At 42.4% G+C, this 14,205-nt stretch overlaps 1 non-coding gene across 1 annotated transcript; it reads right to left on the reverse strand.

Annotated features, from left to right (window-relative positions):
• Nucleotides 1-1,389: 1,389 nt before the first annotated feature.
• trnas-gcu (transfer RNA serine (anticodon GCU)) lies at nt 1,390-1,471 on the reverse strand. The gene has a single exon. It is a non-coding gene; the product is annotated as a tRNA-Ser (tRNA).
• Between the last annotated feature and the right edge of the window lie 12,734 nt (nt 1,472-14,205).

Below are 14,205 nucleotides of genomic sequence, written 5' to 3' on the forward strand. Positions count from 1 at the left end.
CAGTATCATGACTTACATGGTGCGTGCCATTTGATCTTGGAAGTCAGACTTTCCGAGTTCCCAGTCAGAAATTTAAACTGGAACACCCCCTGAAGTTGGATTTCTAACTCGGAAAGTCGGAGGAACCCCAGTAGCCCTGACTTCAAAATCCAAGATGGCTTTACCGTGCATCAACGGTAGGTGAACGCTGCAGTATTTACGGTTTATTAGCACTTCTGTTTTATTTGTGTGTCGTTAAGTCAGTCTGTAGATATGATGTTGCAGCGCCTGTATGCGAAAAATACTGCATACATTGCATTGTTATCTAGCGGTATTGCTAAAAATGGCTAACGATGACTAGCATAACAATGGGTAACCTGGCTGGCGTAAAGCCAACAAAGCGCACTTCCAGTGTGAAACAAACAAATAAAAATATTTGGAAGTGGAAATTCCAAAGTTCAACTGGAAAAAATTGGGTGAGACAGGGTGAGATCAGCTAAAGGGGGCTGTTTCAGTAGATTGAAGCGAGTTGACTAGCATAACCGGGCTGGTGTGAGAGCAAACAAAGCACACTTCCACCGTGAAACAAACAGAAATACTTGGGAGTAGGTATTGCAGGGTTAAACTAGAAAAGTTACTGTCAAGCCATTTGTGGTTTTCTTTTCTACTTTACTCTGTTTATTTACTTTTTATTTACTCTAGGTCTTCAGTTACCCATTCAGTTAGCTGGGGCTCCCAGAGCTCTATCACAGCTGTGATGTTTGTTAACAATGTGTTGGGTTTTTTTTCCCAATGTACTTGGATAGGGGGCTGAACATGTTCCTGGACCCCCAGAGGAGAAGTCCATTCCCCAGCCCCTTATAATAGAGGGCTGCAGACCCCACCATGTTCTACTTCAATGAGGAATTAACAATCGGGGCTAACCTCATTGAAGCTGCAGACATGCCCACCATAACAGTTTGGTTAATAATTGTAATGGTAATACTACTATTACCGGTTAATGTTAGTAATGTTGTACATTCTAACCTGTTGCTTTTGTGTGTTTTAGACAGTTTAAAATGTGAGTTTTACTCAGGCTGTACCTGTTGGGTGCGCTGCAGTTTGGACATTTTTGCAGTCTAAATAGGAGACTAAGAAGCTAAGAATAAACAAAGCATTTCGCCTTCCTCACGTGTATTTCAGCAAATCATGGTGATTTTAATCAGTCATGGGTCTTGAAAACAAAAACGCGCTCACATCGCATCCAGCTTAAAAGGGAGAAGCATGCAAACGTCGCACCTGGTCTTAAAGGGATCACACAAATGTTGCATCTGGCCTTAATGGGTTAAGTGCCTTGTCCAAGGGGATGTTTTCCTGCTGGTCCTGCTTCACTAAATGTTAGGCCACAGGCTGCCCCCAACAAAGTAACATCGACGAGGATGGGATTCGAACCCACGCGTGCAGAGCACAATGGATTAGCAGTCCATCGCCTTAACCACTCGGCCACCTCGTCTACTTAAGCTCTATTTGTTAGCCTGATAACTTTATCCTTGTACTTATCATAGAAAATTATTTCAATGTGTCTCTGTGCACTTTAGTTTCACCAACTTCATATTTCCCTGAAAAAGGAAGTAGATGGATTATGAACTGTTAGTAAACTCATCCTGCCAAAGGTTACTGTGCGGTCTTCAAGCATGCCAAGAAATGCCTGCCGTGACAAACCAGTGGCTCACAGCTTCATTTTCGAGTATGACTGGAACAGATAAATCTGGTAAATTGTCTCAAAATTTGGTGAGGCAGGGCAGTAGCCACTAGCAACCGGATCAGGCAACCCAGCATTCCAAATAACAAGAAAAATCTTCTACAAAATAAAGGCATTTCTGCAAACTTCTCAATAGCACAACTGAATAAAATAATAGAACAATAAATAAGGAAATTAAAATAAGACAGTTTGAATGCCCAAACAAACAAGGACATGTAAGCAGGATATAAAATAAAAATGGGTAATTAAGTTACAAAATGGGGCATACTTTGTACCTCTTCTAAAAATGAAACTGGATATAAAACATGGATGAGACGCGTTACAGTACAGTTCACAAGCCAAACAAGGTCATTGCCAGGTGGGGGTTTAAGAAAACTGGGCCAATGACCTGCAGAGCGAGGGACACTTGTGACCCTTGCTTGTGCAGTTTCAGCCACAGGGAACAGCCTTCCTCCGTATTTTGTCTTCCACAGGGTAAATTTCAGGGACAACTTCATTCTAAATGGACCTACAGGTTGCAAACCCATCAGGATGGCTGAAGGAAGAACACTTTGTCGAATTCCTGAAGCATTTTGCGGTGAGTACAAAATGCACAATAGAGAAGCCATGTCTCCTTTTGCTCAACCAGCGTGAATCCCATCCCTCTATCAGTGGCTTGAACTATGCCAAAGAAACGCACTGCTGAACACTGCGTCATTAACCCTCGAAATGAAGATTCTGGCATCAGTGGTCCCAGAATCACAGACTTTGACACATTTGACTTTCGTCCCACTTAGTGTTTGCAGAGGTCAAACTGTGACCTGTCAGGGAAGGGTTAACATTAGAAAAACTGTTCCACTGCAGCATGGATCGTAGCCCTCTGCTGATAACTAGGAAAGTTGAATCACGTCTCTAGCCTTAACCGCTCTGAAGATATGACTTAAAAGCAAAACTACTCTAGGGCAGGCTTCATTCGAGGCCTACTTTTGTACCTTGACAGTCAGAGCCCTCTTGCCATTTTCTAAGATTGTTCTTTGAATGCATGTTCTTCGGGAGGTTAGAGAATAAAATTTTATTTTTGGAATCAATAAACGCATTTCAATGGGGTGGTACGGAATAATATTTTATTTCTGGATTCAATTTCAACGAACAGGTAAGAGAAAAATATTTCACTTTTGGACATTTTTTAGATCACTAGGAGAGGTCTGACCCATCACTCTATGTTGATTTCAGTTACCTCAAGGGAACTCCTGAACATGCACATAAAATATGGAGTTCACTGGCAATCAGGGTAAACAGGGTAAAAGCTCACCCACTTATTCCACTGAAGGGTTAATGGTAGGGGGATTATTGCTCACCTGGTGGATCATGGAGAGATGTTGAGTGTGAACCAAATGCAATCGCAATTCTGTCCTCAACTGTCCCAGATATCAAGGTATTAAACTAAAATTCCAAGAGGTCTAGTAAGTCAACCCTCCTCGCCTGCTGAGGTCCAAACAATTAGATAACTACAAATACAGGCTCATGCTTTTTACCAGACTAAAGAAATCAGTTTAGTTAACATTTTTATTGAGCAAAGTATGAAATGTTCTCAGTTTTGCAATAACGTATTCTTTGGCATGATAACTAATCTGTAACTAAATGTATCTGATTTTGAATGCTGCTCTCTTCTGTCCGCCAGATTGCTTTGGTAAAGATACAAAATCATTCATAATTCAGACAGGCAAAAGTACAGCGCCTATGTTGGACAAACATATGATGAATGTAAAACAAAGTGCAATAAACCCTAAACCTCTAAATTTGCATTGCAAATGTATTCCTTTCAGTCCATAAAAATATAGCATCCTCAAAAGAAAGATAAATAAAGTGCTTTTTTAGGATGAACTGAGGTTAACAGTCACTGAAAGATGGCAGCACAAACTTATTGCTTAAAAAAGAAATCACGTCTCACAAATCACTTTAAATGCGTACTCCTCTGTGCAGTCATCTTGGACTCGGTTTTCACTGTCAGCTTTGAAAAAAAGACAGCATTATCAAAAATTTAGCAATCATTAAAAGTTGTATCTGCCTGTGTGCCTCGGTCTGCTTGCTTCTCTATCTTAACATATCATACATAGGAACCTATGGTAGCAACCCGTGGTTGTAGGACCCAGGTGGCTCTACTGAGCTGGCTTCATTGTGTCTGCTAAAAAGTCGCTTTAGTGACAAAATAAAAATAGGCCAATCGTTTTTTTGTTTTTTTAATTATGTCAAAAGGCTTTGCGGTCCAGATGGAAGCCTCTCGCGGTTCGGATTTGGACCTGAGTCCGCCAGTTGGTGACCACTGCCCTAATGTGTTCCCATTTGGCCCATGCAATCTTAATTAGCTGACTACAGGGTAAGAGCTTAGTCCCCCTTGCCAACAATGCTTTAACAGTGGAGGGCTGGGTCTGGCCTTTCCTGAAGCACTGCCGCACAGCGGGTCATTACCCATTGACATGAAGGTTCTAGCCTCAGTGGTCATAGCCTTCGATGGGCTCATCTTCCCTTCTTCTTATTTTTCGGTGTGTTCAGTTTTTTAAAGAAGCAGAAAAGTAATATGTTATATTTATTTGTAAATCTTTTATTAGAACTATTTACTTAAAAATAAATAAATAAGAGAAACAAAACACTAGATTTTAACCATCTTTTGAGGATGAACCATGCCCTCTTCATCAGAGAAAGAGGAACACCACCTTTTCTTTTTGTTTCCTTCCTCTTTCTCTTCATCTTATTCTTCACTTTCCTCTGCAAACCATTCTTCTATGTCCTCCTGCTGCTCCAGTATTGGTGCTGGTGCCACTGGCACAAGTGCATCAGGCACCTGTGTCAATGGATTCAGAACTGGTGCCAGGGCAACTGGTGCCTCCTCCTCTTCAGACAGCTGCAAATCTGGTTCACTGTCCTGAAATCAACAGTAAATGGTATTTAATAATTGATTACAAAAACAAGCTTCAAAATAGTAAACAAAAACAATAATGACACAATAAAAAACAACAAATTGACAACTCACTTGATGCACCACTGTTTCAGTGTCAAACTAGAAAAGAATGCAAAATTAAGAGTCGGCTACAAAGCATTATGAGCATGGCACTTGAATATGACATGTTGAACACTTCATATTATATTTTTTATATATTTACAGTGAGCCAAGATTCAACATCGCTGTCCTCAGTCTCTGCCATTATGTCTGAACTGAAGTATCTGCTCTTTGAAACAGAACGAAGTTGAAAATGATCAAAAATATAATGCTGGACACAGAAGAAATACCTATGTGGTAAAACTGCAAGAGAAAAGTAAATAAAATAACTTGATGTAAGATGACTGGCAAGCACCAATGAGTAGTGTCCAAATGCAATTTCCCCTACTTCCTGACCACCTCTGCAAAATCCAACACTGGAAATGTGTTCCCTGTTCAAAATAGTCCCCAGACCTTGAAGTCAGTATCAGGTGATGCTAGTGGCTCATCTTCTGCAAGCTCTCCTGGCCCCCGCCTTTTTTTTCTGACCCTTTTCTCAGTAAGGGCAGTCTGCACCACCAGCTCACAGTCTTACTTCTCTTGCAGCTTCCCATTGGTCCACTTCACAAACTCATCAGCTGCTCTCTTAACTCCCTCAAAAAATCCCTAACACACTTGGCTGATGACATCCACAACTTTGTTGATTCTGTCTTTTTACAAGAGATCCTCTGCCCTTTGCACCAGTTTCATGCAGCTCCTTATGATTCTCTATGGCCCTGTTTACACCTTGCATTAAGATCCGATTTTCGTGATCCAATCACAAGTGGACAGCTCGAAAGTACAGGTCTAAACGCATCCAATACGCACTGAGGACACATCGGGATCCGATCACTCAGACCACATTCGGAGGTGGTCTGGACTGCATGTGACCACATTCTTATTACAGTGTAAACGCGAACGCACACTCGACCACATTGAACGACCGCCCACTCAACTGACGTCCTCTGCTCAGGCGGAAGTACGAAGTCATTCGCGCCACAACGTCTGCCAAATAACTAAATTGTAAATTGTAAATTGTAAGTCCCTTCAAAAGGAAACTATGAACTTCCTCGTGGCAGGCTTTGAATTGTTGAAGCTGAGGTACTTTCCTGATGTGAAGAGTACAGGGACATCAGAAAACATAAAACAGTTCTGACTTTGTGGAAATATTTTGGCCCAATGAGAAGCCTTCAAAGCCAGCATTGGCAGCTGCACTGACAAGCGATGCACTGAGACTGAGTGGAGCAGTCTCAGCTATGCACGGAACCTAGAACAGTACTATGCATTGTGCATGACATGGATGCAGTCAGTTCTGTATCGGCTTCCCAGGAATATGGGTCAGGTGGATCAGTTGAAGGTCCTCACCTTCCCGAGCTGCACTGGGATGCTGCAAAATGGTGATTATTAGTCATACCAGGAGCTGAAGACACTTGTAATGGAGTTGCCAATGCGTCAGTCAAGGATGCAGACACTTCAACTGCAGTCCAACTTCAGCCTCCCAAGTGTGTATGGTATGTGTGGAAGCTGCACAAAGCCATACCATACATGATGAGCCAGACTACAGTTCGTCTACCAGCCACTTACCAATGATTAGGAAGGATGATGATGGAGAAGAGGCAGAGAGGTGTGAAAATGTTTAGGCAGTGGCCCCAGAAAGACGATACTGAACTGAAGCATCTGCCAGCACTTGTGTGCCAGCCACGGCAAAGACTAATTGGAGTGCGTTAGACAGTTAATGCTCCCTATGCTGGACACAGCAGCTACCGCTCATGCGCGACCCATGTTCACACTGCAGAAATTCAGCATGGAAAGTTAGGGGGATCTGGACCTGTTAATTCTGGTGGACTTGGATGGACTCCGCATGCTGTCGGTCCACACTGCATGCTGCCTCATACCCAGAGACAACAACACAGAGGTGCTGTGGGCTAGAACCTGCTTACAGGAACTGGTGGGCTTCTGCGGTTCTGTGTTCAGTGCGCTGGGGATATATGAGGCGGGATATGTGAATTTCCAGTCCAACAAAGATGGCCAGGCAATGGACATAGCTGCCCCACTGCTTGCAGTCTGTGAGTCTGAGACTCTCACCCTCCTGCAGCTAAACGTGGACTCGCCACATCTTCATGTCCCCTTCAGCTTCAGACACCCAGTGTCTGGTGTCATCACCACCTGTGGCCTGTCCCACCATTAGTTTAAGAAGACCATGGAGCCTGGTCAGGAAGATGGTCTGCCAGCTGGTGTACAGGATGGAGCAGGTGGTGCTCCTAAGCCTGAATACAGGCATCTCTTAGGTCTTCAAGGTGAGACATTTCTTCAACAAACGAGCCCTGTTTACCCTTCTCCACAACTATCGAGTCATCCTGCCTGTCTGCCAAACACCCAATGGACATGGGCTGTTGAGTGTGTTTAGGGAATGTCTGTCTAACTATAAGGACACCCTCAGGGAACAAAAGCAGAGGAAGAGTAGCGCTGGTAGCTATATTGCGTTCCAGGCTGAGCTAACCCTTGAGTCTATTTTTTTTTTTTTCAGTCATCAGCTGTCAAGCAGTGACTGGCAAATGGGTGTGAGTCTGGGCACCAGCAGCACCATCAGCAACAGCGCAACCCACCAACATGGGTTCATTGGCCTGGCACTCTACAATAGCGCTACTGCTAGCATGACCCCACTGCCACTGGAGCACTGGACCAGGGACTCCTCTCAAAAGAAGAGGATCGGGCGCACTTCTGCTTGTCCCTTTACAGGACATCTGCAGGTGGAACGAAAACATCCCCATTGGCGCGCTGTCTGGGGACAAGTGTCCTGGCTTCCTGAAAGAGTCTGTCACTGTCGAGGATCTCACAGAAAACTTGGCCTCCCAGGATGCCTTCGTGGTACCATTTATCTTCGGCAGGCTGCTCGTGTGCTGCACTAGGGAGAGTGTCGTGGATGCCCTTCAAGCCGGGATCGAGAGTCAAAGAATTTGGTTCTTCCAAGACATAAAGGACAGTGATATCCGAAGACAGAAGAGGCTGTGGTGGAAAGAAAACACTTGGAGATTATAGACAAAGGGCAGGCGCCGTCTCCACAGGCCAGGGCAGCTGCACCGACCGGGGACATGTGTGCAGAGATAGAGCGCAGGAGCCTTAGCTATGCCAGAAATGTGGAGTGCTATCGGGACTTTGGAAAGGCATAGATGGAGAAAGTGCTGGTTTGCCTCCTACGTGGCCTCACCAAATCCAGGTGATCAATGTTCTGACCTTCCTGAGCTCAATTGGCATGCTGATGAATGGTTATTATGTGTGATACGAGCAGCTGAAGACCCTTGTTGAGGAGTTGCCTGTCCCCCAGTCCTGGCTACAGGCCCTCCACCTGCAGTCTAACTTCAGCTTGCCCAAACTGTTTGGAATGACAGTGTGGAAGTTGCATGAGAGCCTGCCCTTCAAGATGGTCAAGAAACCAGAGGCTGTACCTGGAAGGAAGAGGAAGGTTTAGGACCGAGACAAAGAGGAGGAGTGTGATGATGTGTTTGAGGTTCTGCAAGCTGTGGACTTGAAGGAGGACCACCGCACAATCTTAGAGGCCAGCAAATGTGTCCCAGCAACATCAAAGACACACTGGAATGCATTAGAGCTGAGCCTGATTGACTTGGACCCAGGGAAAAGTCTGCAAGAGGCCTACGGAAAGCACATGAAGGAGGCCAAATTCCTGTGAGAACCCATCACGGCTTCAAATTTTAAAGGGTTAGGGTTAGGATAAGTGATGATAACGAGTCCAAAGTCATCCCCGGGCCAATAACCTTTTTTGTGAAGGTCATATACTCCTTTTCCACTGCCGCGGTGCCAGTGCCCAATCGAGCACCGGGCCGCGCATTTCCACTGACAAAATACCAAAAAGCTGGCACCGGTACGTCACCGCACCAGCAGTGGGAACCGCTGATGTCAATGGATGTGGGCGGGGCTACGCAAGAAACTCGCAAGATATTCGGAAGATAGTCACCGCCATTTTTGATACACCACGAACAAGCGAGGAAGAAAGAAGAAAGAAGAAAACATGGCTGAAAGTAGTGAAAAGTCCAACCAGCAGTGGTCTATTGAGGAGACCAATGCTTTGCTGGCAATCTGGGCCTCCACGGAGATGCAAGAGAAACTTTCAGGAACGGTGAGGAAGAACAAGCTATATGAGGAAAAACACATTGAGCTCGAGATGGCAGGCTACCGGAGAACAATGGAACAGATGACAAACAAATTGAAGAAGGTGAAGAAGGAATACAGAGACCACAAAAGAGAAATGTCGAAAAGTGGTGTGGGAAGAAAGAAGTTAAAAACTGGGCCGAATATTGATTTGCTCGAAAACGCGCTTGGTCACAGACTGGCCAACCAGCTAACCGGTGTATTAAATTCAGCTACCGCTACCGCATTGCTAGAGGAGATCTGCGAAACAGACGCTACACCCTCTTGTGACCCTGGTAAGTTTTCCTTCTTTTATATCTGTGATATAACTATGATATAACTGTGAGGTGCATTTTTTGCTGTACATAGACACTAATTTTTCCGGCCTGTTTTGTGTTGTAAGACGTCTCTTATGAGGAACAAAGGTCGACGCCATCTGGCACCGACAGCCCCGCGCCATCTGCGACCTCTTTAACCTCAATATCATCTCCATCGACAAGCACCAGAATCAGAAGGGGTTATTACGGTTCAATAAATACAACACTGGCACTGTGGTCACAGATACACATTATTTCATGTAACTACGTACATATACTCGGTTGCTGATGACAGTTAATTTTACTTAGAGGTAGCCATTGTCCTACACATGCGTCCAAAAAGACTTGTGCACAGCAATGTTTTGTCCCAGCTTATAAATCTAATCAAAATTGCATTTTAACTGAACTTGTTTCTCTTTAACATTATCCTATTGACAGGGAAAAGGAAGCTACACCAGCAGGACCTGCAGGAGTATATGGACAGGTCAGATGAAAAGTTCCTGGACAAGTTCCTTGAGCACAGCCAGAGGATGACCAAATCATTCCTGAACAGAATGGAAAGCCAAACCAGTGCTGTGCTTGGCCTCATGGAATGACTGGTTACTGCAATGGAAAAACAGTAGCAGTAATATCAGACTGCTCCAAACTGTTTGTGTGTGTGTGTGAGCATGTATATTAGTTATTTATCTGTAGTCAACTTCTTTGTGTAGTACTTTTAAAAAATATATAGGTCAGAAAGGTTGACAAAATGTTCAAGTTGTTATTTGTTTAATATTTTTATTGGAACACTTCAGTCTGCACAGCATTTTTACATGATCTTTGCATAACTTCTTTACAGCTCTTAAAAACATGCAACTGTTGAAAATTGTTAAACTGAAAATACAATATGTACAAAATAAAAATTGTTCTCCGCATCATTTGAGTTTTGCAGAATCACTCATCCTGGGTATTGAAATACCCCATTAGTGCAGCTCGGACATCAGCTCCCTCTTGCTGCCCATGCTCTGGTTGAGTGTGTGTGGGGGGCTGCACGCAAACATGAATTTCTTGGGGGTCTTCACAAAAGCTGTGCAGCACACAGCATGTCAGCACCATTTTCTTTATCATGTCCACCTTGCAGTCATTCCTTTTTAACAGACACCTCCATATGCAAGAATGATGTTTGCAGTCGATACAGTCAAGAAACCTTCAAACGCACGATGTAATGACTCTAAAAGTAAAAGTAAGTTCATAAACACCGCGCCATGAAGAAGAAGATGATGCTTTCTGTCCGCCATGATTGTTGTTGTTTCCTCACCGAAATAATGCCCACTTCCGCTACGCAGCCAGAAAACGCGCTATGATGTCACGTTTGGTTCCCAAAGCTGTGGAAATGCGTGCCGGTGCTCAGCAGGCACCAAGGCAGCACCGGCACTGGCACCGGCGCCAGCACCACACTAGTGGAAAAGAGCTACTTGGGATCTGGAACAATTTCCTGTCAGAGGGTATTCAGGGATGCCATTTCTAACGGTACAACCCCCGAGTCTCTATAACCTTCCGTTCCCAAAATACCATACTTTGCTAGGACTATCAGATTTTCACACTCAAAACCTGAGTTTTCAGTGAAGGGTCCAATACTTGGTGCAAAAAACACCAAACACCTTAACGTTGAGTGGAATTTGGGGTATCCAAATACACATGCATTTTATTTTAGATAGACAAATAGATAGATGGTAGGAATGTGCAGAGCACCCAGTATTTGTATCCATATTTGTTGAGGCAGAAAAATTATTTCTATTTGTATTCAAATAAAAGTGGAAATAGGTGTAACAATCCAGTTTTTTTTTAATTACACTTCTAATTTTAGGTTCTTGAAGTGTTAATATAGCTTAAGTGTTCCTCAATAAACTATTATAATAATTATGAACACTTGTAATATTGGTTTATAGTTTTCAGAAACCAAGCAATAAACATGTACATCCGTAATCATCATTGAAAAGAAAAATCATTTTAAAATTAACACTGAGGTCCTAATCCACATTCAAACCAATAAACTAAACCCTAAGCTAATAAAAGTCTGTGAACATTTTGAACCTCGCCATTATCTGCCCTAATGGGAGGACGCAACCATGTGACACACAGGCTGACTGAGCAGTGAGCACAGCGTGTAGCTGAACTAGCTAGTTACTACACTGCCAGAGCTAACGTAGGCTAATGTCTGACGTGGGGCAATCTTGTGAAGTTATGCTTCAGTATAGGTTTCACAAATAACAAAATACTTAATGTGGTGCTGCTGTGCCAATAGTTTATCATAAGTATCAGGACTTTGAAAAGATTGTTCAAGAAACTGTATCTGTATCTGTATCTGTATCTGTTCAAGAATAGACAATGAGATCTCCGTACACCTCTATTAGCAACAAAAATAACACGTTTAGCAACAAAAATACATAATATTCACCGAACAGTCAGACTTCACTGGGACATATCAGCTGTTAAAAATGAGAAACGGCTTTATACTGGGTTACATGTTACGCTGTGAATTCTTACCTGTGCTGCCATATCAAGTGAGCTTGTTTAAAGAGGTTGCTACGAAACAGCCGGTAATGTCAGTTATAAACTTTGCAAGTGAGTCTCGCGCATTTGATGGGACAGTGCCGCGGTCCAAGACTAAAAAAACAACAACAAATAAACCAGTCACATCGTCACACATTCAAACACCCATATCACAGCCAATAAGTAAAATATGTGATTACATTTCAAATTTTTTTAAGTGGTTCTTACAGAGTGGATGTTGCCACGATTAGATGATAGGTATCTTCGGCCCTAGCCGTGCGCTGCATAGCTATTCATGCGATAACGAACATAACAGATGACAGCTCTGGTTTGAGATGAGGCACCGCTTCCCACTTTCTGCTATTTTTCCTAATGAGGGATATCGCATCATAAAATTATGAATCACACCGCAATGATGTACATAGTTCTTCCCCCTACCACTTTCTGAATTTCATTCTCCTGGTCTATTTTCCTTTTAAGCTCCCTCAATGTCTTCATTTCTTCTTTTATTGTCTGAGTAGACTTTGCTTGTTTAACTGTTGAGCAGCTCTATCTTAACACTTCTCAGCCATTCAGATTTTGCCTGTTTGTTTTCCCTCTTCTCTTGTTCCCCTCTCTTCTTTCCCTTCATTTTTAATCTCTTTACTTTTGCCTTTTACCTCTCTTTTTCTTTTTAAATTTCTAATGTCAATTTAAATGGAACGGGGGTGACTTAGCTAACGTGCTAATCGTTTGCTATAGACTACCTACTAATGTTTGTCTACACGAGAGTGAAAATGTAGCAGAAAGAGACACCAGTTGGTTTGCAGGAAAGAAATACAGGTGGTGAATATAGCTAGCTAATTAGCTAACATGGTATAAACGAATTATAGGTCTGTGAAAGAGATCTCACCCATCAAGACTTTCAGCTTTGAAAATTGTGCATTTTTATAGCCTTACTAATGTTTCAGAGCAGTATTAAAGAGGTTTTCAAAAATATTATTTTGAATTTACCGATACCCTGCTGCCTCTCGAGGCTAAATGAGGCTCCGTGAACTGCTCATCTCATCTTGGCTTTTCCTCCTTTCTTCAAGTTCACAAGCTCGCAAGCAAGAGTTTTAACCATTCTCAAGCAAATTTGAACTTTATAAGCTTGCTAGAAAATTGGTTTATTTTTTAAAATAATTTTTACATTTAATTTTAATAAAGAATTTCTTTCTGGTCAGGCTTTTTGTTTTGTTTATTTGTGTATTTTTTTAGTTTAACAGCAGTACTTGAAAGAAGTTAACTCACAAATTAAACATTAGCAAAAAATAGCCAAGTTCCATGGCACCACAATGTTTATTTTTTCTAGGCTGTTGTGAAATTCTGTGAAAGAGAGGCAGAAACAGTGCTGCCAACTTAGAGACTTTGTCGCTAGATTTAGTGACTTTTTCACCTTCCCTAGTGACTAAAAATCTCATCTGGTGACTAGCGACAAACTTGGCGACCTCTCGCAGCTTTGGCAACCTCCATTCTCTCTGTCGATCAAAAGCAAAAATCATGTCGCTCCGCATGCATCAACATACATATGCATGCATCAACATACAGATTTGATCAAAATTACACATACAAACATTACATACATAGAAAGAGACCTGGTTCTATTTACAATAATCAAATTTTGTGTGTTTTACTTGTAAGGTACACCATCTGAACTGGATTTAACTGAATAACTTCTCATGTGGCTTCTGTATTTGGGGACAAACACAAACACATTCAATGGACACAGATGTGGTCCATAGAATTATTAACAATAATTATGCCTTTCTTCTTGGAAAAAGAAGAAAGAGAGTGAGAGTAGGGAGCAGGCAAGAGTAAAAAATGAGAAGAAAAGGCAAAAAGAAGGAAAAAAGAGAGAGAGGAACAGGAGCAGAGAGAACGTGAACAGGTGAAACTTGTTTATTTGGACCTGCTTGACACTTTACTCAGAGGAAAAAGAACAAATGTAAAATACTGAGGGAGTTTAAATGGAAAATAGACCATGAGAATGAAATTCAAAAAGTGTTAGGGGAAGAACGACAGCATGAAAGACAGAGATGGCAAGAGGAGCTCGAGAATGTGAATTGGGGAGCTTCAGGCCTCACGGGAGGCAGAGATAAAGGCAGTGCTGACCCTGCAGGAGCTCCAGAAAAAATGTCAGAATGAGTAATGGAAAAAAAAATCAGAAGCATGACGTGCACAGATCTCCAAAGACAGTTGGAGATCTTGACTAAGAACTGAGTGAGAATGCGATCCCATTCATGTCACAAATCATCGTCATATTACAGTTTTTTCCATTGCTTGGACATTGGGACATTCTTCACTGTGATTGGCTGGCTAGTTACTTAATTCCACCAGAAATAGAGAATGAGGAAGGGTGGGTGTCTTTGACTTATATTTTATCAAGCTAACCACTGAATGTCACCAGAAATATAGAACAAAGACAAAGAAAAACCAAAGAAGTCAGTAAGCATGTTTTTGATTATTGTTTTCTT

The sequence above is a fragment of the Chanos chanos genome, chromosome 11, assembly GCF_902362185.1.
Source record: "Chanos chanos chromosome 11, fChaCha1.1, whole genome shotgun sequence".
NCBI lineage: Eukaryota > Metazoa > Chordata > Actinopteri > Gonorynchiformes > Chanidae > Chanos > Chanos chanos.